We start from the raw sequence: 25,633 nt of genomic DNA, 5'->3' as shown, positions 1-25,633 counted from the left end.
AGCTGATTTGAGCTGCACCACTTGTAGACAAGCTTTTTGTTCCTTGGCTATTTGTTTAGAGATTTAAATTATAGAAACAGTAACATTGAGGTGGAAATTCTTATTATTTGCAGAAAAATACACTTCAAATGCTCTTTTATTAAAGCTTTATATGCCTATCCTTTATTCCCTATTGTGAAATTTATTATACAAAGAACATTTCAATTCAAAAACTTGGCTGAATGCCAAAATGGAAGCATTTCTCTTGTTTGAAGAATGAGGTGTCAGGGCATGTTATATAATCTCTTAGCAAAAAAAAAAAAAAAGCTTTTCTAGTTCTTTAACATGAAGTGCAGCAAGCTATAAACACCTCTGCCCTCTAAAACAAAGCCTAAGTGGTCTGCTAATTAAAGAAATGATTATAGACTGAATGAAAAGCCTGACAAATGTGACCTGATCAAATCTCCCGAATTAGAAATGCTCTGTACCTGGAGAGAGCCCGTTACGCATCCCACATACTGTGGGCTCACAACAGAAAAGAAGGTGAACAAACACCTTCAGGAAAAAAAAGTCAAGCAAAAAAATAGTTCAGCTTTTCATCTTTTAATAAAAAACAAACTCTCTGGAAATGAACCAAATAGCAGCACCATTGGATCCAAGAGTTGCTGAGATAAGGTCAATATCTGACATGGGAGACAACATCTCCCACCTTGCTGTTCACTCAGATATGGAGTCTGGAAAGAGAAGGTGGGGTACAACACCACATGCATGTGTAGTATGACCCCCAAAGCCCATGTGTGGTGTTACTATGGATATCACTAGGTCACACTCTGATCCCCCAGGACCAGGGCAAGAGGAACTCCACCTTGCTACAGATGGTACTGGATTCCACCTTTCTTTACAAATAGCATTCAAAGCAGAAATGAAACTAAAGATCCAAGGAAATGCATATCCTTCATGATCTGAGAGGAAAATGAGGGTTTTCATTTACTTAGAGGAATTCACATCTCGGAAGATTATCAGAAAGACCTATTCATCAGATGACAATTGTCAGTCCATCATGAGATAATGCCTTCTGTTAATATCTGCAGTGGGTGAGTCAGTAACATCAGCCCTCCCAGAATTTGTCTAGTTCTTATTTTTTAGTCAGAGCCTGTACAGAAACACCAGATGTGCAATGCATGAACAGTTTCTAGGTAATCACGTCTTCCCCTGTATTGTACCTCTTTCCTCCTACTCCTCTACTTTTGCATTTTATCTAAAACAAATAAGACTCCCTGCTTGCCTTTGAAGCACCTAGAAAGTCATTTAGGTGCTCCTACATAAAATACTCCATATTTTTGCAAACTCTGCTGTATGCAGTGCAGCACTGTTGACTTTGCAGGAGAGTATTTAACAGCCTATTAATGATTCTCTGGAGCTAAAGGCCTTCAGCCTCACTTTTATCACCTCCTCACTGTGAGCCCAAAGGAATCCTACTCCTTTGCCTGTGAAAAAAATATAGAGAAGAAGAGGTTTTTGAAAACCTGCAAGTACTTCAGAGAGTCCCAACTGCACCCACTCCTCCCATACGGTGTTATGCAAGAGTTATGTCCTGAAGACATAGAGAAGTCAGGGCTGGCAAAATATTGTAGGCTCCACATTCAAAGAAAGCCACAACCGAAATCCCACTGGTTCCCAGATGGTTTGGGCCACCTTCTCTCCGCATGCACCACACTCCTTTTCACCATCTGGCGCTACACTGCAGCAGCTCGCTTCGGGGACTACTTGCCCTCTGAAGAGGACGGCTTGCCTATACATACCACTGGTAGGAACCATTTTTATTTTGGAATTATTTATAAAATGATCATTAAAAAAAACCTTGAAATATGATATTACATATCATTGCAAAACCAGCAAGAGCATGGGTCGGGGGGGAATTCTATGTTTGATTAGATCTGAATTAATGTCACATCCATGCTGCTAAGGCAGGTCTTGCTTTGAGAGCAGACAGTGATTGAAAGGGCTGCATTTTGGAGATGCAAGCAGGAAATTTCTATCTCAGAATTCACACCTTGGGGTCTGCCTAAAGACTGGCTAGCCATGACGGCAACAGCTTTCACTGCCTGTGCTTGACAGCAGTAAAGGCTCCTTCTGTTGGAGAACTTGGGTCCTTTCTGAAAAACAAGCTTGTCTGACAAAGCTTACAGTTCTCTGTTTTGCTGAGAAACAGACCCCAAAAGAGTATTAAAATGAGAGTGTGGCTGCTTCTGTGGCTCCCTGTCTCGTGAGCTGCTATGTGAAGCCTTGTGAAATAGAGCGAGTTTCCAGCTCTTCATAGCAGGTCAAGCATTAACTGTTTTGGCAGTGGGTTTGGAGTTGTTAGCTCCCTGCTGCAGCTGTAATCACACCAGAGACACTGAGAATGTGTTTGCATCATGAATGCTCACTGAAGCACAAACATTTACCCCGGGTAATAGCAAGCCCTTTCCATCTTAAAGATCCTTAGACACTACTTAAGGCCAAGTTTAATAACAACAAAGGTATGTCTAGTTGTTACAACAGTGATCCCACTTAGCATTTATAAAGCACTTCCAGGCACAGAACTCAATGAGCTTTGCAAACAAGAAAAGCACAAAGGAGCTGAGCCATGCTGCAAGTTCACATAGCGAGGGGATGGCAGAGATGGACAGTGAAAGCAAGGTGTACTCCTTACTAGTGATTTTTTACCTGTAAAGTGATAGGCATTTTTACAGATTAATGACAAAATATGCAGCCTGTCAACTGTGCTTTTCGTTTCACTATTTTAGCAGTTAATGTTTTAAAGTTCAGCTTTATATATTTCAATATAATGCTTCACAGTGTAATCATCAACACACAATTTAATTTACAGCTCTGCAGGTCTAACTGAAACGATGCTATTGACCAAGCTATACAGTGTGATCATTAGTTCTTAGGGGTTACTACGTTATTACAATGTCATGACAGTAGACTAGATCAGTAGCCAGCTAATTCGTTATTTTGTCTTTGCTGAGAGCCAGCGCCCAACGTTTCCCAATATACAAGGCCAAATGTGCAATAGATCAGGGACAAGCTGGTGGCAGGTTTCTTTTCCATCCAGAACAAGGAGAGGCATAAGGATTGATATTCATAGACTGCTTAAACCTAGCTTATTTACCTGAAAGTCCTTTTTCCCATTACATTTTTTTAGCTCAAAGATGTTTTAGCAACAATTTTCCTTAACATAGTTATTTTAGAGGAAGTCTGTGCTTGCACACGTCTATATAAAGGTGGCATTTTGTGAAGACTTAGCGTTCAAAACAGAAGCTTGAATTTTGAACTCAGTAACCCTGACCAAAGAAAAGAGGCAAATCTGCAGCGCCAGACGGCACTGGAGTCAGCTCTCCAGGCTTCATATCGCTTTCTGTCCCGGCACTGCAGCCAGCTGCCTCTGCGACAGGCCTCTTCGCCCTCACCAGAGGGAGACAGTGCCTCCGGAGCACCCCTCTGCCAGCTGCACTAGGGCTATTTTTTTCCCTCCTCAGCTGGGAACAGCCTAGAGCACTGCTTCGGATGGAAACAGCTCATGTGCACTGTGTTCTCAGATGAATCCCACCAGTGTCGCCGGCGTGATACCCATGTGATGTTACTGCTTTTGTAAACTACCATTTACATTTTTAAGAGATCCCCGCATCTCTCTTCCCCACCCCCTCCAGCCCTAACCCTAAGCACCCTTCTCCCATGCCATCAGCTGCCAGAGGTTTTGGCCCTGCAGATGACAGCCACACAAATAGGTGATCCGGCATTGACACAGCTAGCCACCCCACTTGCAGCAGGATGCTGGCCTCCCTTGCAGACACAGCAGTTAGCTGAGCCTCAGTTTAACAGGCTGTGTCTATGCTGCTAAATGAAAGCGGGCCAAGTGGCTGGCTCATACCGACACTGCTTGGGCCAACTCCCTCTATAGCAGCTTTCTTGCAGAGAGTAAGAGCAGCCCAAAACACAGCCACTGGAGATCAGGCTTGGGCTGGCCTCCAGGGTCTCCACCACTGACCGGTGCAGTAGGACCCGCAGTGCAGCAGGACCCACAGTTAAGCAGCCAGCATTTAGCGTTTATAAAGCTGTGCTAGAGCTGCCTTTGTTCTCAGCCCACTGCAAAGGAGGTCGGTCAGTTTAGCCAGGCCTGCAGTTAAGTAGATCTAAGAGAAGTGGAAATGTTTTGCCTTTGCTAAGTCTTGGAGCATGAACATGAACAGTGAATGCGGCTCGGCTGACATGTAATAACTTATCAAGTCTTGGTAACTCGGTCGTATGTTCCTCAGTTGGCGCAGACCTATTTAAAAATCTGGCCCTTTTTGTTTTGGCCACATCATAATCTGAACCTAAATACTTCCCAGAATTTAGCCCTACCTCCATTGATCAAAATTTATTTGAAGAGTCTGCTGGTTGTAAAGCTGATGAAAGGCAAGTGAAGCAGAGAAATATTATGACTTAAGCTAGCCATATAAAAGTTTTGTTTACATGAATAAATATTTATCCTTCGTTTTATTCTTTCATCATAAATATGTGCAAGTTTTCATGTGACAGAGGCAAAAGAATGATATTTCATATCTGCACTGGTTTGTGTGCATCAACTCCTACAGCTGCCAGTCTGCAGGAATGTGGTAGAAACAATCAAGCTTTGTGGCACTTCTATAATTAATACAAAATAAACAAACAAAACTGATAATCTAATTCTGCATATTCACATGTAGTCAAAGCTCCTTTTAAGCATTTCAATGTTTCTGATGACTTTGTGTTCTTGAAGTCTAGATTAATTTATGTAGCATGGGCCCATCTTCAGTGTCCTTCATACATAATAGATAGTAGCAGTAGCCTGCTGCTGATGCATCTGCTTGTATCAATACTAACTTATTCATCTCACCTCATCAATTAAAATATATATTTAGGGGCCAGTTAAATGGATTTCTTATTTGAGTGGAGTTACATGCTGCTCCCTATTGAAGTTTTACAAGCTTCATTGAGCAAGGTGAAAATTCCACCACAAAGTAAAGTTTCTTAATTTATTAGTAGGATTTGCAGACAACTTGCTGACTGTGCCATGCATACATTTTATATATACATTTTATTTGGGATCTTGTGAAATTTTAAAACTGTACCAACCAAGGTGAGCATTTTATTACGCAGTAAAATTTTGATGTACGTTGGAGGTAGCTTTGCCCACCGCTGGCTGATTGTACAGCTGCTTGGCTATCTGAGCTCATTTATTTAACTGGCTAATTAAAGCCCCATAGAGTATAAATTAAAAGCAACATAGTATTTTGCTGGTCAATCATAATATTTGTCTGAAAGGGTAACATAAGGTTATAGGAATCTTGTCAAAGATATTTGGAATATGCAGACACTTTTAAAATGGGCCTGAGACACCACTGCATATTCGCCTTCTGAAAGGGCCATGCCTTGGCATTACTTGGAGTTGCATTGTCAAAGGTGAAGCATCCAGAACAACAAGGTCATTTATGCCCAAATCCTTCCTGTAAACTTTCTTTAGTTCAGTGTATGGTTCTGATTACAGTGGCAAGAAGCATCCCAGGTTACTAACACCCTGCTGAAGTACCTTGTGGAGTATCCTGAGGAGCAGAGCCAGGGTATAGGGTGGGGAAACATTTGCTTCTGAAACTGAGAAGAAAGAAACATATCTGCTCTAAGCTTCTCCTAGACATATGGATGAATGTTTCTAACATATCAGAGTATCCTTATCTTGTTATACACCCACTTTTATAATCACTGAAGTCTTTCAATTAGTTGTCGGAAGGGCTGGTCCTTAACACCTGATGTACATATGAAGGCAGGCAAGTACTTACATTGTTTGTGGACTCCCTGATACAAGTTAAGAATATATTACATATCAATTAAACATTTAAATTGCTCTCAGCAGGTCCATTTTGGAAGAGAGAATTAAGTAGCTATATCCAAACAACAAACATTAAAAATTAAATTAAATTAAATTAAATTAATAAAAAACAAAAATTAAAACAATCTTCTGTTTAGTAAGTTTACTGAAATGAACTGTTCATGAAGGGTGAATTTGTAAGAAATACTGTAGTTGAGTCCAATGAGGGCAACTGAAATGTTGTCTTCAGTGCAAGCCAAGTGAGAATACAGATGAGAACACTAAGAAAAATCCTACTCCCTACACTAAGGAAAAAGCACTTGCTTTCCAGGATAGTGCTCTAGTTTTACTCCAGATATGTGTTTGGTAGACAGTCATATATTGTCATACAGAGGGGATGGATGAATACATGCTCAGGGCCACTTCCCCCTCTAATCATTCAGCAGAGGAGTCCTCCATGCCTCATCAGTTCCCAGGCCCTGTAGAGCTCTCAGCATAGCACCAAGCATTGACAGCATTTTTGCTAAGGACCTATCTCTGCTCCAATGATCTCAGCTGCCAGAATCACCCCTGGGATCACTGGTGGTTGGCCAAAAGCTAGAACAACCATAAAGAAGATGTAGATAGCACCTATTTTCCACAGCACTAAAGCATTAATGGCATGTATTAACCTATTTAGAGGCGAATTTTCCTGGGTAGGAACATTTTGATGTTCCTGGATAGGACTTCAGTCCCGGCATCCACATTTCTGCACACACCAGATTTGTAACACGACTTGGGCTCATGACCATCTGCTCCAGTGGCACCATGCCTACTTCTAAACTGGCATGCCAGTTTTAACAGGGCACAAGCACCCATGAAAGATAGGGTTAGAAGTGACATCTGCTCAGCAAGAAGTTCCTCCTGATGACAAGAAGTGCCAAATTAGAATCACATGCTTTATTATAAGGAATGACATCTGTTGACACTTGTGGGCATTATACCATCAACAAATGCCTCTTTCCTGGAACTGCTGCTTCTAATTTGCTTGAGCACTGGCCTGGAGTGCCATACTTGGACACTTAAAGGGATATAATCCTTGGTACAAGTGTTAATGATATTCCAATGGTGTTAATGAATTTCCAACAGCTTTAGCAATCTATACTGGATGCCACAACTCACAGACTAGGAGAGGTTAAGCAATGCCCTAACAACTGTCACTGCTTAATGTCCTGTAGCAACCAGTCTTGCTCCTCCCTGCCAACCCACAACAATGTGCATGCTACAGCCTAGGTGGAATTCTGCTAGATTAAAGAGTTAGTAAATGTGTCTGTCTCCTCCTCGGTATAATAATGCCTTCAGAATACATGATATGGGCTAAGGAGAGGAGATGCTATACCAAAACCTCAAGGATGGAAGAGCCCTAGAGGGTCTCCAGTTAGTCACTAATTAATTGCATTTTAAGAGCCCAGGCACAGATCCTCAAAGCTGCTTAGGAACTTAACTCCTATTTCAGTTAACATTCAAATTCAAATCATACTACTTATTCTTAACCACCATCCCAGCCCTGAAGGAGATTCAAACCAACAGATGTCTCCATTTCAGAGTTTGAAGCCCCACAAGTAGCTAAGCAGAACCTCCCATGAATGCTGAGCAGTACTTGTTTGGAGGAGAAAGGTGAAAACCAGGCACCAAAGTTGTACAGTGCTACAGAGACAGGCAGGAAGGCATCTAAGCTGTTCAGAGTGGCCATTTGATGTGCTTAGACCATGCCTATCCTCTTGGACAACATGGTGTTCAAGGAAAATCTCTGCCCACCTTTTTCAGAACAGCTCGGGTCAGCCCAACCCCTTCTCCCACACCCCAGGAGGCTGTCACACCCAGCAGCTGCAGCCATCCATCCACTGTGCTCTAGTGGACGAGGAAAGAGAATAAGCAGGAGAAAGACTGACACTGTGGTGTGGGAGAGAAACAAAACACCTTGCGGCAGCCTCTGGGGCTCTGATCCCTGCCCTCAACTCTGGGAACTCTTTTTCCCCCAGTGGCACTGAGATGGAGAGCACAAAAACAGTGGTGAAGCCCCGAACCAGACACCTGTAGGACCAGCATCTACTTCTTCGGTGTTGCCAAGCACCAGCTGGGCCACTAAGGTAGCTGGTAGAGGGACCTTCGTCGTTTGTGTCCGAGAATCTGCCCGACTCTTGGTGGGAAATGCAAGGGGCAGGACTGAGCGCTCGCAAGTCAGGCAAAGCCTGTGCTGCAGCGTGGGAAGATGTGAGGCCCCCTGGCTCACCGAAGAGTTATTCTTCCATCTTCCCTTTGGTAGCAGAGAGGTGGCTGGGCTCTAGTGTCACCCTAGATCAAGGCGGGTTCAGGGCTGACAACTCTCCCCTGCCCTTGCAGACCACAGATCACCATGGCACATGGAACAGGGGTGCACAGCTACTTCTGTGACTTTTAGAAAACTGGAATTGGGACACAGCTCTCTGATGTATGTTAAACATAATGCTTACCCCTCCCCATGCCAGGAACAGCAAGAGTTTCTATACTGGACACATATTCCTGCCCCTTCCCCCCCAACATATTCATTCTCCTTCAGTGGAGATAAGTGCAAATGAGAGTTTGTCAGACCATTAGATGTTTTCAAACTTTTTGGATTCATGGACTCTTAAATTTTTCTACTGCAGTTGGGGATCTTTTGAGAAATGCCACATATGTTTATTTCTCTATAGCATATGTGAAGCTGCTTTTCCCAGCTAACTTTCATGGATTCCTTTTGAAGTAATGCACAATGTGCATCATGCTGCTCTTTTCTGTCCCCCATCTAGATATGTATTTTGTGGCTATTTTGAATGTCATATAGGAGAAAATCTCTAGCAAAATAGAAATCTGATAAAAATCTTTGTGTACTCCAAGTTTCAACAATCAGGAAATGTGGAAGGCTTTATTTTCGCACATGCATTGGGTATATTGCCTTTTAAGGCTCCAAAAGTAAGCTTGACTTGCAGAATTCTGCTAATTAAACAATGTTTTTCCCACAAAACACCCTAACTGCTTTGAGGAAACAAAGTTTTTTTTTAATAAATATTAGGAGGAGCCTGGAAGTAAAACCACAATTTAAAAACACCTGGAGAGAGAAAACCACAAGCAAAATAGGTGTCTATTATAAATGGTATTATCTGTGGGGAGAAAGCATACATTTTCAGTGTGACCTGTTAAAAATATGCCCCATCTTCTGTTTGTTAAAAACAATGCCTTTAATAGAGGCTTTTGAGCAAAATTTAGTTATTTTACAAATCAGCAGTGATAAATGCTGTGACCTGATGACCCAGTTAAATAAGCTTTACAAAGTGTTTTATCTATGATTACATTTCTATGAATCGAAATAATCTAAAACAGCTGGTGCATAATATTTTGCAGGGGACAGGTGTTTAATTGCAATTGTTTTCTCAAAATGATAGCTCTTAAAAGTATTTAAAGTAAAAATTGTGTTGAAAACCACAGAAGTTAAATAGAAGATGTAGGTTTTTAAAGCTATCAGTGATTTTATAGACAAAATTCTTTAACTTCTACTTGCCAAAGGATCAAGCAGTTTGTTTATTCAGTCCTTTTATAGTTCTTTTTTTTCCCTTCCTATTTGAATCTTATGGATTGGTATCTAGCAGTATTCAAGTTAGTAGCTTCTCTTTCTTAGAATAAATGGTGCTAATATGTAATAAAATGTAGGATTATTTAATTGAAACACGCAGAAGTGATTTCCACAGAGTTATGGTCAAAATGGCAGATCCTGAAATAGAACAGTGGAGTGGGAATAATAAACGAAGAATTCTAATTTCCAATACTGGGCTTTAAATAATGACTATACACCACTATTTGTTCAGACAGTGATAATATAAATGATGGTATTATATTATCATTTATGCTCTAGACACACATTGCCGGGTTTGTAAATGTGAAAGGTACCAGTCTGCTTACCCAGAAGATTGAAAGCTACAGTTCAGAGAACAAACACAGCGTGGGCATCCAAGCGTGCAATTCCTCGTGTGACCACCAAGCCAAAAAGCCTTTTCCAGGTGCACTGGTTTCAGGGAGGCTTTTACTAGCACGTGGCTTCTGCGAGCAGGAACTGTGTTACACCAGTGCACCAGGTTACATCATTGTACCTGCTACTTTTACACTGATACTCCATTTACTCTTAAATCAAAGGCTATTGAATTACAGATAGATATTTTAGGGTGCCAGAGAGGACATGTGGGCAGAATTCTTACTTCAAGAGGCTAATGAATACATTTGAGGAGTACTGGCAATATTATCACAGTTTTCTGGAGTAGCACTAGTTGTTGGGTTTGAAATTAAACAAAATCAGTTACAAAAGGGTCATTAAACCTTTCCTGTTCTTCTGCAGCTATGGGCTGGACACACGACTGCTTCATCCACTAGGCCCCTTCAATGTGATATAATACCATGACATGGAGAAAAACATGTTTTTAGGATTGGACACCGATTACTAAAAGCACTGGCAAATTGGATAAAGGAAATGACGTTCTAGAAAAACCATGTTCATATGTAAAAGACTCCTCTGGTGTATTCCAATAAGCATTCAATCCCAGTAATGTTATGATTCTTTTAAGCCAGCAAGTCCAGCCCCTGTGAACACTCCTAAGCAGAGCATCCTCATTCTTTTGTGTCAGAACAATACTTGAAGGGTAATGGCCTTTCTGAAAATAACTTGGATGGTGTTTTGGTCATGGCAGTGAGTGAATTTGTTAGGACATGTCAGGTATAGACAAGCCAGCATTCACACAAACTAGCAGATCTCTTTTATCTTGAGAAAGAAATTTCCTTTTTCAAAAATTCAGATTCAATAGGAGAGGAGGATCATGGTTTGTCAGGAAATGAAGATGTTTGTCATCATTTTTTTTCAACAGCACTAATGAAACCACTGTAAAGAAGTATGATTAAATGGTATTTATTTGGAGGCCCCAAAGTGCCCTTGAGCTGGGCTTTCCAATGATGCCAGTCCAAGATGCATGTCCCAACCAGGCCTTATGTGGCAAACAAAACTGCGTGAGCTGCATATGGCTTGAAGGCTGCAAATGTCCTACAGCAAATACGGAGCTTGATCCATTCTAGGTACCAAAGAAAAATATTTGGTAGTTCAAAAGACACTTTCTACTGCTTTTTGTTTGCTTCAGCCACACCACGTGCTGTGTACCCATCTGGAGATGGGTACCCCTCTGGAGGAGAGAGGAAGGGTGGCCACATGCCACCCTCTGAGCCTACAATGGAGCCAGGGGCAGATCTCCCTTTCACATCCCTTCAAACAGCCTCTTCTTATGGTAACAGCCCCATTAGCAGGGGATAACACAGCATCCTCTGAGGGGATGTACTTTACAAGAGAAGTGCCTGGCCGTGGAAACTTGGCTGTCCGACACCAGAGCTGGCCAGGAGGTCTGACGCTAGCCGGCCAGACGTTCTCCAGATGTTCCTGCAGCATCCCTCCAGCTCTGCCATGGTATGGCAGTTCCCTTTGGGGCTGTAAGTTAAAAAGTAACTACCAATGCTTTAAACAAGTCTGAATACTTAAGTATTCAAGCTTTGCCACGAACACTACTTAGTTAGCCATAAAGCACCCAAAGAATGCTATCTAAAAACAAGCCAGAATGACACTTTTGTTTTTGCTTTGTTTCAGCAGCCCACAGCAGAATTGGAAACTCTGTGTTTCTCTGCCTCCAGAACAGACGGCCAAGACTTTACATGAAGGATTCAGGACATTTCAAATGAGGCAATGATTAGTAAGTAATAAATTGATCTTGAAACCATAGTTGTGAATTGTGACTCTTCATGCTGTCACAGCCAAATCCATTAGGACCCACTGGAACCATGCAGTGCTTCCAGGCAAGGGTCTTTTAAGGATTTGGGTATTTGGCTAGATCTGGGGGTTAGATCTGAGATGAGAAGGGGTTGCTTTTTGTAAAAAGTCTCTCCATTTCTGATTTATAAGATCATGTTTCTAAATCCATTACTTTTAAAAAGCAAAGCTCTGATGTTACAAAGATGTTACATGCACCCTTGCCATAGCTTTTTTTTTCTTAATTAGGACATTTGCAGATAAATCCACTTGCCCACCTCTGGTATGTGAAAACTGAACTGCAGCATTAGGACTATCCTATTAATTTCACCTCTTTATGAATCCTTCTGCAGTTAAGATTTTGACAGGACTACTTAAATGAAAGCTTTTTAATCATATACTTAGTACATGAGTTATTAAAGTAGGAGAGCTTCTTATTTTGTACAATTTTAAATCCCATTTTTTTTCAAAGATACCTGAAATTATTAACAGGATCAAGAAAGATATGTGTTTGTGGGGAGTGTGTATGAGGGGGATGAATTATGTAAGAAGACATAAAGTACAGCCAGAAGTGTCAACTGTAGTGTTTTATGCCAACACAAATAATGTCCTTTTGCATTTTAGGTATGTTCAGTTAACTGTGCCAGAGATTGTACAAGTGTAGATATATTAACACAGAACATTGCTTACTGGAAATTGTTATTCAAGTGATTTTTAAAGTACTTCTCTTGCAGGAAAAGGTCCTCAAAGCCCTGTGCTCTTGACAAGGAGTTGGATGGCTCTTAGCACAAGTAAGGAAGGGCAGAGGCCTCAGGAGAGCCCAAGTGGCAGAGTCCCCTTGCAGGCTCTCCTTCACTGCTTTGCTGGCTCTGCAGTTTCCTCCTCCTCCTCAATGGTGGCACAGTCTGACAGTGTCATGAGTCCACTCCTCCTGTGCATTCCCCACTATGATGATTTTACTGTCAGCGTCATGTTCTTGGTGTTTTTGTTTTTGTTTTTTTTTAATTCCTGGCCCCCGAAGGCAGGTGTTTATGTGAAAATCTCTGCTTCTTTCACTGTAAAAGAAACTTCTAGTCCTTTCTTTTCCAGCAGAGAAATGTAGCCTGGGAGCATCTCTAAGATCTTTCTTTTAAAGATATATTCTGCTTTTTTAAAAAGTGCATATACACTGCTGTCACATCACACTACTGTGATAACATGTGGGTTAAAGGTTCATTTGCTCTGAGAAGTGCTTAAAAGGCTTCTCTTCTCTCAGTTAAACATAAATTAAGATCTCAGGCCATCTGGGTCGTAACCCCTGACATTTAAATGGGTGGGTAGTAGCCCAGCTTTGCAATAGTGTTACTGAGGACTGCCCCCGAGTCAAAGAAGAAGTCTCTTAGAGGAGACAGAGCAGGTTTCCTCTTGCAGAAAGTCCAGTATTGGTTAAAACTCTGTTTATTTTCTTTGTAAACTCCTTGGGACCAGGGGGACAACAACATGCACCAAGCCTGTCTGCATCTGCCTCCAAACTTGCTAAGTCCTGTGGATGCAGAAGGGAGTGGAAAACATCACTGAGGCTCTTTGCAGAAAGGATGTGACTCCTTTCTGCACCAAATTAGAAAATGTATGTATAAGACTGGGACTGAGAAGTAATACAGGCACCTTTTACTATACCTGTTAAAATTCTGGTAGCCAGCACAGAGTCACACAAGTGAGCACAAGTGTTTCATATTCTTGCAGAGAATAGGGGGAGAGAAGGAGTAACTGTTCGCAATACTTGAATTCTCCAAATGGCCCTCAAGGAAGACTCTTAGAGCCCATCCCAGCCCTATGCCCTGTATCTGCAGCTCTGCCTGGAAGCAAGGGAAGGTTGCAGGCTCATAACAAGGGCTCACCGCAAAAGTAAACTACAACAGATTGGCCAGAATAAGGTGAATCTGAAGCTCATCTTCGTCGCCTTGGTCATCTTTTGCTTGAGACCTGTGACAGTGGGTCAAGAATTTGACATAAATGAAGATGCTGCTGTTTTTAGCTGGTACTCCCTACTCAACTTCTTTCTCCCTAGAGAGAGAGTAGAGATCCTAGAGCACCACCGCTGTAGTTGACGTCCTGCAGTCACTGCTACAAGGTTTCTTCGGTGGGATTCAGACGACAGTGTATTTGCTGTCAAAATTTATCTTCACACTGAAAAACTTCATTTATGTCACATTCTTGATCCACTGTCAGGTGAGGTTAGCCTGCTTTCATTTGCACCCAAGCAATTCTGGTAAATGTGAGAAATCTTTGGTAAAAGCCACCTCCAACCAAGCTGCTAGTGCCTGTTGTGCAATATCACACTAGTAATTCATTAATGAAACCCACCTTTATCTTGACAGCTTTCATTTTTAAACAGTGTGGCATCTGCTGCTGTTTGTCTGCAGGAGGAAGATGTGCTAAGCAATGAGTAATTCATCAGTTTAAATAGGCAGGGAATAAATAGTGCTTTAAAATATTTATAAAATGCTACTGGGGTCTATTTAGAAATTCTTAGAACAAAACATCTATCAAATTATACTGATGCTAAAAGTGGATTAAAAATAACATTTTATTATATATATACACATATATAAACTGTACACACACACTGTTTATTTAAAATCATGGGAAATTTTGAAAATTAAAATAATTTTCACAAGGTATTTAAAAATATATATATATGGGACAGGAGTGCTAGGTCTGTGCAGTACTATTCCATATATTCACTCCCCTAATAAACAGTCCTGAGCTTATTCTAGTATTAGCAGAAAGAGATGAAAAGAGATGTGTGGGAGCTGTCAGAGTAGGTTTTCAGGTGGAATTTGAGACTCTGAGACAGCTAGCAGAACAACAGTGAAAACTGTCTTTCCTTTGCATAATCAGTCAAGAATCCAAGCTATGAAATCCCCATTTCCTGACCTGTATTTCCCAAACCACATGCTGTTTCCCTAAAAGTGAAACTGCTAATGGGTTCCCTGTGGGTGGGGGGCATTTACACTACACATGGGATATTTTTCACGTTACAAAAAACAGATGCTTGACATACAAATGACCTCTGATATGGTAAGCACGGACAATCATGTATTATTGCAGCAGAATAGTTCATTGAAAAAGCTTTAGGTGTGAAAGCAAGAGAGTGCTCTTCCTGTCCCGGGGCTGAGCTGAAGTTAGGATAAGAAGCCGACTAGCACTGCTAATTGAAGAGTTTACTGTGCTCTGTTTTCTCTAAAAATACTAGGCCATTTCAGAGTCTATCAAATAATCAGACTAAGGGACTGCTCAGCCACTCATAGTCACTCTGGAAACACTTTTGAAAGGCAAGGGAGTTACTGAGGAATCAGATCCACTTGATGTAAGGCAAACCCAGCCTGGCCCAGCTCTGTCCCAGCTGCGGAAGCTAGCAATTTGCTAGCAACTTCCACAGTCATTGAGCTGCTAGTTCCTATAAAAGCTACATGAATGATGATCCTTCAAAGATCCCCTGGAAATGTAGTCAAAAACAAAACATCCTTTTGCGTTATCTCCTTTTGGAAATTTTGCTGGCTAAAAGGATTGTGCTTATAGTCTCGTAGCATGAGTGTCTGCTCTTGTATAGTATCAGGTGGGCTGTTATTCACCACCAGCTGGTCAGACTGCTGCCAAAGGACAGATTTTGCCTGGCAGTGCTGGTTTCTGACTGGATTGTGCTTGAACACTTGTGTCTTACAGTATGCAGCGAGAAGCTGCTGTGCCCTGGATCCTTCCTTACACACAACCTTACGTTCTTTTGGCGCTAATGAACCACATGAAAAAGTAGCTGAACAAGGAAGAAAAGAAGGACCACCCTTTCAGAATACTTCTGATACTCCTTGTGATGGACAGCTTCTGCTTGCAATTTATTGTGTATTTTCTGCCCAGTAATTAGGTCTGGCTGGGTAGCAAAGAAGGCTGCTCCTATTGGCCTGGGAAAGGGAGATGTGACCCTCCCTTGAAAGAAGGGTCACCTCTACGGAGAGATCGGAAAAGAGGAGTGACAAGCTGTCCTCAGACACACCAAAAGACCCCTGAGGAAAGCAGAGGGGAGTGACACAGCCTCAGAGGACAATGTCCCTAGGGACCCAGAGAGGCTGTGTAAAGACTGGCAAAGCTCTGAGAACATACTAAAATTGCTGGACTGAGAAAGACTGGAGGTAAGGACCCATCTGGAAGGAACAATGAACAGGGGGATGTTTGTATTCATGCTTCATGTGTTGTTTAAACCTATCTTACGAGGCGCTGCAGAGCTCCTTGCTCCTAATTCAGGTTCTAATGGCCTTAGTTTAGTGACCCAAGACCCTTTGAAGGGCTCACATTAACAGAAGTTGCGGGCAGTGCACTGTCAAACCAATGGCTTTGTTGGGCACCTGCAAGCTCCTTCAGCATGACCTGAATTCACCAAACACCTGCTAAAACTGAGATCAAGAATAAGCTGGTAGAATACACTACATGGATAGCTGTATGAACCCAAGAGTAACTCTGTATTTAATCCAACGATGTAAACAAGTGTTTGAAAAGATCTAATACTTGGTGGCCAACAATACACCTTCAGATGGTCTTTTATGAGTGGGAATTACAAAGAACTTTGTCTGAGATCAAAAAACAGTGCTAGCCCTGCAGGACACAGATGGAGGTAATATTTTGTATTGTACACCATGTATCTGCTAAGCAAAGCATAGCTATTGTTGGGAATTAAGTTCTACTCCATCAGAATCCCAAGCTCTGAAATAGTCAGTGGCTTATCAGTAGCTGGGCAAGATCAAACAGCTTGAACTTTTATGAGTGGTAACAAACTTTTCTTTCGGTTTTACATGACACAGTTTCATGAACTTCCTCTGCATTTTGCTCTGGGTCTTCTTTTTGTCCTGTCTATACAATGAAAAGACAATGGAGAGCTTGAAAAAGATACTGACCTTTCTAGTCAACAGATCAGATTTTGCTACTTTTTCTGCAAGGTTTGTGATTTGGTTCAAATTCATAATGAAATTGTAACTACTATACCTCAGACCAGGTTTCTACCATCCTCTTTGTATTCTGTGGAATTCAGGAAAAAAAAAAGTAAGTTTTTAGCTAAGGATTTCTGTGAGCTTGAAAAAGTAACAGATTCTGCTGAAAAACCTCTAAATTAAACTAAATATTTCAGAAGTTCATCATGAATATTTCACCTGGTTCTTGTTAGCAGAGTGCAAAGAATTACAAAAAATCAAAGATGTTTTTGCTTTTTGGGTGATCTGGAAGATCGTTTCCATTTACAATGACAGCATCATCGCCAGCTTACACTCATCTATTTATTTTTTCAGCAAGCTGTTTCATGAATAGAAGGACTAATGAAACCCAGTTTTCTTTGAATTCGTGTGCTATGTGCTATATATGTCTCCACTACAGATACTCTATTCCCAACACACCCAAGCCCCAATTATTCCCACCACAATGCTTTCAGTTCCCCATCAGATACAGTTTGAGCCCCTACCATAATATCCTTAGATCTACTTCATGTTTGCAACCTCAGTGCTTTCCCCAAGATGGCTCCACAAAAAAAATGCAGGACTTTGTTGCTCTTCCACAGCCTCTAACTACTGCACAGACTGCAGCATGGTGGCAGGTTTTGCGCCATGTAGCCATCCAGCAGGCCAAACAGGACCACAACCACTGAGCTCGCATGTCTGGCTTCTTCTCAGTGGAAGCACTAATTTGGGTCTTTAGCTTATAGTGAGCTGCTAATTTCTTATGAAACTAGTACGATCCAGAATGACTTCTACCCTCAGCGCAGTTCAAAATAGAGGAGAGATGGACAAAGTGCAGTTTTGTCTTACACAAGTTTAGTTTCCTTAGGAAACCAGGGGAAAAAAAAGAGAGAGAGAAAGAAAACCTGAACACCTCATCATTAAAAAATGGAACATCTCCTGAAACAATGGGGATGGCTTTTGGGACTCAGGAAAGACTACTTTGCTGTCTCTGTCAGAATGACTGTAATGATATCGGGAAGGAAGACTGGGGTTAGGTTTTCTGAGCGGTGGGAAGACTTTTTAGTGCTATATGAACACTCCAGATGCAGCAGGAGTACAGTCGTAAATAGGAGGCTTGACAATAAATTCAACTGTCATACATCTGTTACTAAAGAAGAACAATTTATAAGAAATATATTATTAACTTAAACACTACATGAATCCTTCAAAAGCTAAGACTTTGAGTGGATTACTGAAATGGGAGTGCTTTCAGGCTACGCTTAATACAAGTCTTATTAATTTAAAGCCTCATGATTGCCTTCAATGTGATTATGACCTGAAATCAACCTCTACTGTATTTGTCAAAATTGTTGTTAAACTCTTTATGTGGTGGAACAATTACTTTTGAAAGCCTGACTGTTTTTCAGAAGGTATATACTTGAGTCACTTATTCAGATTACTTGAGCCTCAAGGCCTGGACTCCCCAGAGACTCATTCCACAAAACCAGGACCACCCAGCATCCCAAACTACTTGTAAACAAACACACATGCATATAAAGAACTTGCACAGAGTCATGTTTTTCATTTGCTACCCAAAAGCAGAACATTGTCCCTTAAGAGACAGGGAAGATCTGCTGCCTGATTCTGTTTCTTGGTACCACTCCAAAGTGCAGAGGGGACAGAGAGCATTTGGGTCCCTTGGTATTGGGGAAATCACCCTGGGGTTTAGAGTGAGCACTGCAAGCTAATATCCCACACATCTGCAGCCTGCATGGGGGTAGCTGGGCATGCATAGGGCAAGATGTTCTTACGCTGTCCCAAGAGCTGCATAACCCCACAAGGACTCTTGTCCACTGGCAAGGGTTAGATCCACAAGCAGGCTGCTGTGAAGTTCACTGTGGCTACGGTGTAGCCAAGCAGTCACAAAGGCAGAGACTTGCTGGTCCCTTTTTCATGACTGCAGTATAGGTGTGTAGCAATACCAGATAAACAAATCTTTTCAGAATATTGAGCCCAGGGTGGGGGAAGGTAAACTTACAAACAAAACATAAGAGCCTGAGAACAGCCACACTCTCAGACAAAACGTCTGCCTAACCCAGTTTTCTGCTTTCAGTGGTGATCAACATTAGAGACCAAGGGAAAAGCACAGGAATAGAGCAAAATAGAGTAAGCCCCTCTCCCACAGACCCCCAGACTCTTCCAGCCTCAAAAACATTGTGTTTGGGGGGCTTCTGTGCCTGGGGTGCTTTGCATGTGCTTAACAGCCCTCAGTGGCTTTCTCTTCCATGGACTTCTCCAGTTTCCACCTAAGCCCATGTAACCTTTTAGCATGGCGTGGTGAAGAGTGTCACAGTTTAGCCCTGTCTTTTGTGAAGGAGTCCCTCCTTTTCTCTGTCCTGCACCCACGTTTTGGCTTTTTTGGTCTTGCTCTCAGCATGCAGTCAGCGTGCTTCTGAGATAAACATAAGTGACCTGGTCCCGCAGAGGAGAGCAGATCTGGGCTCCCACCGGCCACTCAAGGCTGCCTGGGGGGCTCTGCCCCGGCACGGGTGCTTGTCCCTGGCCTCTGTGTTGCATGTGTGTGGCTTTGCTCCATGTTGCCCTTCACCAGCCTGCCTCCGCCCAGGCCCAGGAGCTCACGCTTCCCCGGTCCTGCAGCCTCCCAACCTTCATGTTTCCACTGTTGCCTTTCAGCGGTGGGTTTATTGTTCTGACATTGAAGAGTTACCAGTTTGGGGCACAGTAAGAGGCTGCTTCTTCAAGAAATAATAATCCACCCTTTGGAAAACAAATCCTTGAGCAGCATCTCAAATGAGTACCTAAACTACATCTAGGCATTTTTGAGGTACTTCGCCAAAGCTTAAAGTCAGTGTATACATGACGCAGAAGTATTTGATTTATACTGTTAGTTCCTACTTATATTGAGATCCCCATGAATTGTTTCTTTTCTTCTCCTAGAAAAAATGCTTGGCTCCAATTCAGTTGGAGCAAGTCCAGTACAAAGACCAAATCTTAATGACCAGGAAAGTCTTTTGATAGAGAGGAGGTGGGTGGTCTCCCCTGACTTTCTCTTTTCCTTTCTCTTCTTCAGCTCTCTTGGTGTGAATGCATATGTGTGTCATGGAGGGGTGCTGAGTGTAAGGGATGGATGAGTCATTCATTTTTCTAGCTGTGCCCTGTTTCGCGCAGATTTCCAGCACAGAGAAGAAAAACAGACCTTTGGATTGGAAATGACATGGAAACTAACCATCCTGAACAGAATCACACAAATCATCTGGATATACAGTCAGCTGCTGAGAAGTGTATTCCTTGCAGGTCCTGAGTGCCTTATCGACTTGTAACATCATTGTTTATCAGTAATTGTCTGTGAAAGTTTTATTGCAAGCCTCTGCCTCCAACAAATTATTTGTAAATGTAATTGAATTCAGGTTTGGCCTCATATTCCTTTTTAATATATTTTACATTACATTAATTGATTTTCATTTTTCAACAATAACACATATTATACAATTACCAAAACGTTTGCAAATCATTTGGTTTCCAGATGAACCAAATTGGATCAATTAGCAATTTACTTCTATTGCCACTAGAGGTCAGACGTTGTCCTGACAACATATAGTGAACAGGCCATCAAACTCTTTGTTACGTCCTCTGAGATTACATCTTCTGATAAACCAAGTCGTGCCTAATGGAAGACCTGAAATCTTAGTTCACCTGAGGTGGAGCTCTGCCTAGGAAGGAACACCAGATTTAATGTTAATATTTGTTTTCCTGCTGAGTAGTCAGTCCTGATTTTACTATTATCTTTTTTTTTCTGTGTATCTGTAATTCTTTTAAATTGATTGTTGATAATGTAGGGAAAATATTTAGATGAAAAATCAGACTAACTAGTTTGCTTGCATAGATAACAGGATAATAAAGGAACAAAAATGGAAATAATGCTAGAGGCTAAATATTTTCAGTAAAGTTGAACCCAGCATTTGTTGAAACAACAGAGTCCTGCAAGTATTAAAACCTTTTAGCTGAATAAGCAAAGGAATGAAATACAGGAAAGCATATCTTAAGAACTACCTAAACAGACCAGTAAATAATGGCTGTTTCAGTGAGATACAAACCAGTGTATAATAATGGGAAAACTACAATCGGAGTACTAGAAACATGTCACAATACTTTAACTGTGGCTTCTGACAGAGTCTTACTGGCTACACTGTAAATTCAAAATTGTATGACGCACATAAGAGTAGTCTAATGAATTGCTATCATTTGCATTATATGAACAATACGGTTAAAAGAAAAAGCTTTTTGTGAAAAAAAAATGCATTCATCTGTTCAGTCTCTCTGATCCACCGATCCAGGAAATTATCAGCCTGACCCAGCTTCACTGATTTGTGCAGGGCTCCTTGTTTGTTTTTTGACATTAAATGTTCCTGTGAGAACTGAGATCACAACCCAACCTGGCACGTTGCAGGGAATGAAAAAGTATGTTGCCATGGGTCAGTGAGTGCCTTTCTTGGAAACCAATGCTGTCAAGAAGCTACATGTTTTATATCACCACTGCACAATCATCAAAGCCTTGGACTAGAACAACAACACACGCAGTGACACCATAAAATACAAATGTGACCTATAATGCTGTTGGTGGGAAATGCAGCAAAGCCCAGAGTGAGGCTGTGAGGAGAGCTGTGGACCTTTTCCTGCCCCATGTATCCACAAATGCTTTTTTGTTCTCCTTGACCCTGCGTGCTGCTCTCTGTGGGTCAATGTCCAGTCAATGGTTCCCTCCGCTTGTCACATGGCTGAGGAGGCTCTGAGCACATGGCATAGAGACCTTCTTCATTCACAAGATCGTGTTATATCTAAAAGGAGCATTTCTCTACAATCCTGGAACCAGGAAGCAGGGAAGAAGAAAAGGAGAAAAGAGGTGACATCCATCGATTTCAGCCTCAGCTGGGATAAGGGAAAAGAGATGACAGAAACAATCTACCCTGACAGGAGCCAAGGAGCCAGAAGACAGAGCAATGATGTTGCCTCTCCAGTTAATGACTTGTTGGATCTCCATGCTAAGGCATAAATGTCCAGCCCTAAGTATGATGCCAACTATTAGGATCAGCTGTTCAAAACATTCTGCAATTCAAACAAGGGGCAAACAAAGTACCAGAGCAGCAAGCCTCTTCATAATAATAGTTTCCACAAATAATTTTTTAGCAGAGATTACAGATTCACAAACATTTGATACCAATATATCTAGTCATTGTTATCCAGGGTACACACCGAACAGTACAAGATTCTCCAATAATATTTATCTTCAGTGGCCCACAGAAATCTCTGACCTTGGCTATAGTTACAGCTATGGTCTTTTGTGGTATTATTAGAATATTCATGTCCAAACTGCATTAGTGAAGCAAGACCAAGTCAGGGTCCTGAGATAAAATACCCTGAATCCCTGTGACCAGTAAGGGGACCAAAGCAAAGTTCTGAAATACAGAACCACCACCCCCAAATTTGTATTCAGCTGTCATGTTTGCCACTGATACTTTTGTGACCATCAGCAAAGATGAGATTCATTTGTCCTAAACAAGAGTCAAAAATTGAATCTGAATCTATCTGAATTTGAGTTAGTCACTGTGCAGTCTCTTTATAATCAGCAGAGAACAGGCATCTACAAAGCCTTTCTTCTAGGAAGATTTGAGCCACTTTCAAGAGGTGCTTATTTCTCTCCACTGATTAGAAAAGAAGTCTACAGTGAGTACTTCAGACTGAGAAGTCTAACTTTGAGATACCTAATTATGGCAGAAGAATCCCAAACCTAATCTGTTTGGGCCTTTAATTTCTCATTTGTAAAATAATACAGTGGGCCATAATATTAACGTCAATAATAATGATGCTATTAATGCGGAGATGACAAAACTTAGCTCTCTATTCAGCTGTAAAATACCATAAGATCTAGAAATGCATGAAGTACTATATTATTTGATTTCATTGTTTTGATAAGCAACAAAGAAACTCAAAGGCAGTCGAATGCCATTAAAAAAAAACAAGTATGTGCTACTGAAATAGCTAGTTGAAGCTGTGCTGACTAAAGATAAGTACCATTAACCACCAGAAGGCCCTCTTCCAACAGAGGACATGCTTAGTTCTTAAGCACACGCTTAGATCTAAATGCCTGAATAGGCTATTGACTTAAAGGGGAGTACTCAGGTGCTTACAATTAAGCATTTTCTTAAGTGCTCTGATGGATTATAGCTTGAAAATCTGCATTCAAATTACTACAGTTGCATGAGAATATAGGATCTGTTACAGTGGGTCCAGGTGCTTTGGTGTGCAACTATAATAATGAACAGTTTCAGGGAAAGATGAATTAGGAGAATTGTGCTATGACAGTATATGGAGAGCCCATTTATGCTGAGAGATTTTTGACAATTTTGGCATTGTAGATTAGTTAACTTGTATCCGTGTCCATGTGCTATGGATTCAGCAAAAACATCTACTTCATCATAGAGTATTGGCATAACATGACTTGCTACAAGAAACATACAGGAAACATAAATCCATAAAAATAAAACAGTCTCTCATCATTTATTCTTTCTGATCAAATAATGTCTGCTTGTTCAGTGTAAGAAAAGCTTCTGAAGCAGAAGATTTAGCAAGCCATCTAAGTCACTTTATCAAATGTAATTTGCAGGAATTAAGCTTTACCCTGAAGAGACAATCTTCCCTAAAATCTAAGATATTTCATGGACTAGTGGAGCTGTTAAGCATGAAGCCATTAGGTGAAATCACAACATACAGTTTAATTCAATAAGTCTGTTTTTTAACTATAAAATATTAAATAACCAAACTGAAGCTACAAAAGTCACATAATTAAAGGCTATGAAAATCGGCACAATCTAAGGAACTGGCCACTTGTGCCTGAGCAGTTTGATTGGTATCATAACTGGCAGATACATAGTTGTTGACCAAAAGCACCAGAATTTTTAGAAAAAAAGAGTAGAATGAAATGACCTGTCACTTATTTCCATATTTCAATGAAGCCAAATTTACTTTCCACCCATGAGGAAGACCTATTATATGATTATATGTAAGAGATTAAACTAAATTAATTGGATGTTATGGGGCTAAAAAAATAAAGAAAAAACATGTGTTTGCAATAATCTGATTGATCAAGGGGAAAAAGAGGAAATAAGCAATTTTCCTTCTTTTAATAGTCCCACTGAAATTAATATATATTTTCTTCCCCCAAACTGTGAAATTAAAAAAGAATAAATTAATAATAAATAATAAAAAGCATAACTTCTAGTATAACTTATCAGAAGATAGATTCTATTAGAAAAGTGAAAATACAGACACCACAACTGGAAAAATCATCACTTTTAAAACACATACTATTTCATGAGCAAAGTAGGGGAAGACTGGTTTCATCTGGATCTCTGTCTCTAAGAAACTGTAAACTAGAGCTGACATTTTTCTCATAGTTGGGATATTTATTAAGAGCCCTCTCCCAAGCAGATTCTCTGGTCCCTAGCAGTATGTGAGCTTATATTTTTGTCTTTCCCTCTGTCCAAACCTTACAGGGTAGCTCTTCCTCTACACAGATGTTTACATATTCAGGAATATTGTAGGGATTTAATTGTTCTTAACCCGTGTCAAATTCAGAGTTCAAAGGAAGCGGGAGAACTGTGGACACACATGGATGCCTAAGCTACTTTCCCATAGGAAGTCAGGCCAATGGGGAATGCGTATACCTTAGGTATCCCTTGTGCCCTCAACACCTCTACCATCTCCAGTGGTTGTCCTCTTTTTGTCTTCAGAAACAGTTGTTTTTCCCCCTCTATCTAGGTTGAGAATTCATACAAACAAAAAAAAATATCATTCAATATAAAAGAAGAAGAGCAAAATGAACTATGTACAAGATGCTGTTAGCCACATATAAAAAATCTGAGCAAACTATTAAGTATTTTGATTTGATGTTTCATTGAGGTTGATATACTCTATTAACTATAGATTTTTTTTATGGGAGCAAAATAAGGTGACCATTTCTAAGTTATATGAGTTCATGATTAAGCACTGATTAAGTGGATGTTGTTAAAAATATAAATTACTGGAAGGTCCAGAATCTCTGATATGACCCTTTGGGTTTGTATGAATGCTCAGGTTTATGTTGGCATTGTATTAAACTTTGCATAAGTAGCTAATGTTGAAGTATGATTTAGGAAAGACAATATCAGATCAGTGTATGCTGAATTCATGAACTACGTAACATCTTCTCAAGCACATGCATCTAAAACAAATCTTAAAAGACTTACAGTGAAAATACACATTTTCTGAAAAAAAAAGGGTCATTTAATAAATGCCTCCAAAAAAGGAAGCACTCTTTGCAAAGTGATAATGATGATATTCTCACTGTCATGAAAATCATGGAATAGGTATTCAATTTAACAAAACAGATAGCAACCTCCCTGCTTTCAGGAAAAAAGGCTTCAGTTTTAGAAAACTGTTAGAAAACAGTTTTAGAAACCCACTCAAGTGGGTGTGAATTATTTTAAAATAAACATCATTCAAGAAGCACTGTTTAAGATAGGCAACATGTAAACACAATCTGTTAAAAATCACTAAATTAGGAAAACCAAGATGATTTAAAAGGTTAGTCGAGGTGAATGGTTGACTTTCACTTTCTATGAAATCAGAAATGCACTGTTCTGAAAAATTGCCATCAAATGCATTTGTTGTGAACTAGAAGAGAGTAGAGAAGAGACTCTAACAAACTTGCAGTTTAATATTAGACCTAAAAATGTCACAGAATCACAGAATGGTTAAGGTTGGAAGGGACCTCTGGAGATCATCTAGTCCAACCCCCCTGCTCAAGCAGGGTCACCTAGAGCACATTGCACAGGATCGCGTCCAGGTGGGTTTTGAAAATCTCCAGAGAAGGAGACTCCACAACCTCTCTGGGCAACCTGCTCCAGTGCTCTGTCACCCTCACAGTGAAAAAGTTTT

The 25,633-nt window shown here is 40.8% G+C and overlaps 1 protein-coding gene across 1 annotated transcript in view; it reads right to left on the bottom strand.

Annotated features, from left to right (window-relative positions):
- MTUS2 (microtubule associated scaffold protein 2) overlaps positions 1–25,633 on the bottom strand; it is a 209,704-nt gene that overhangs the window by 88,999 nt on the left and 95,072 nt on the right. The gene's annotated exons all lie outside the window — the stretch shown is intronic.

This window comes from Apteryx mantelli, chromosome 1, assembly GCF_036417845.1.
Source record: "Apteryx mantelli isolate bAptMan1 chromosome 1, bAptMan1.hap1, whole genome shotgun sequence".
In the NCBI taxonomy this organism is placed as follows: Eukaryota; Metazoa; Chordata; class Aves; order Apterygiformes; family Apterygidae; genus Apteryx; species Apteryx mantelli.
This window is presented reverse-complemented; position numbering and strand designations above follow the sequence as displayed.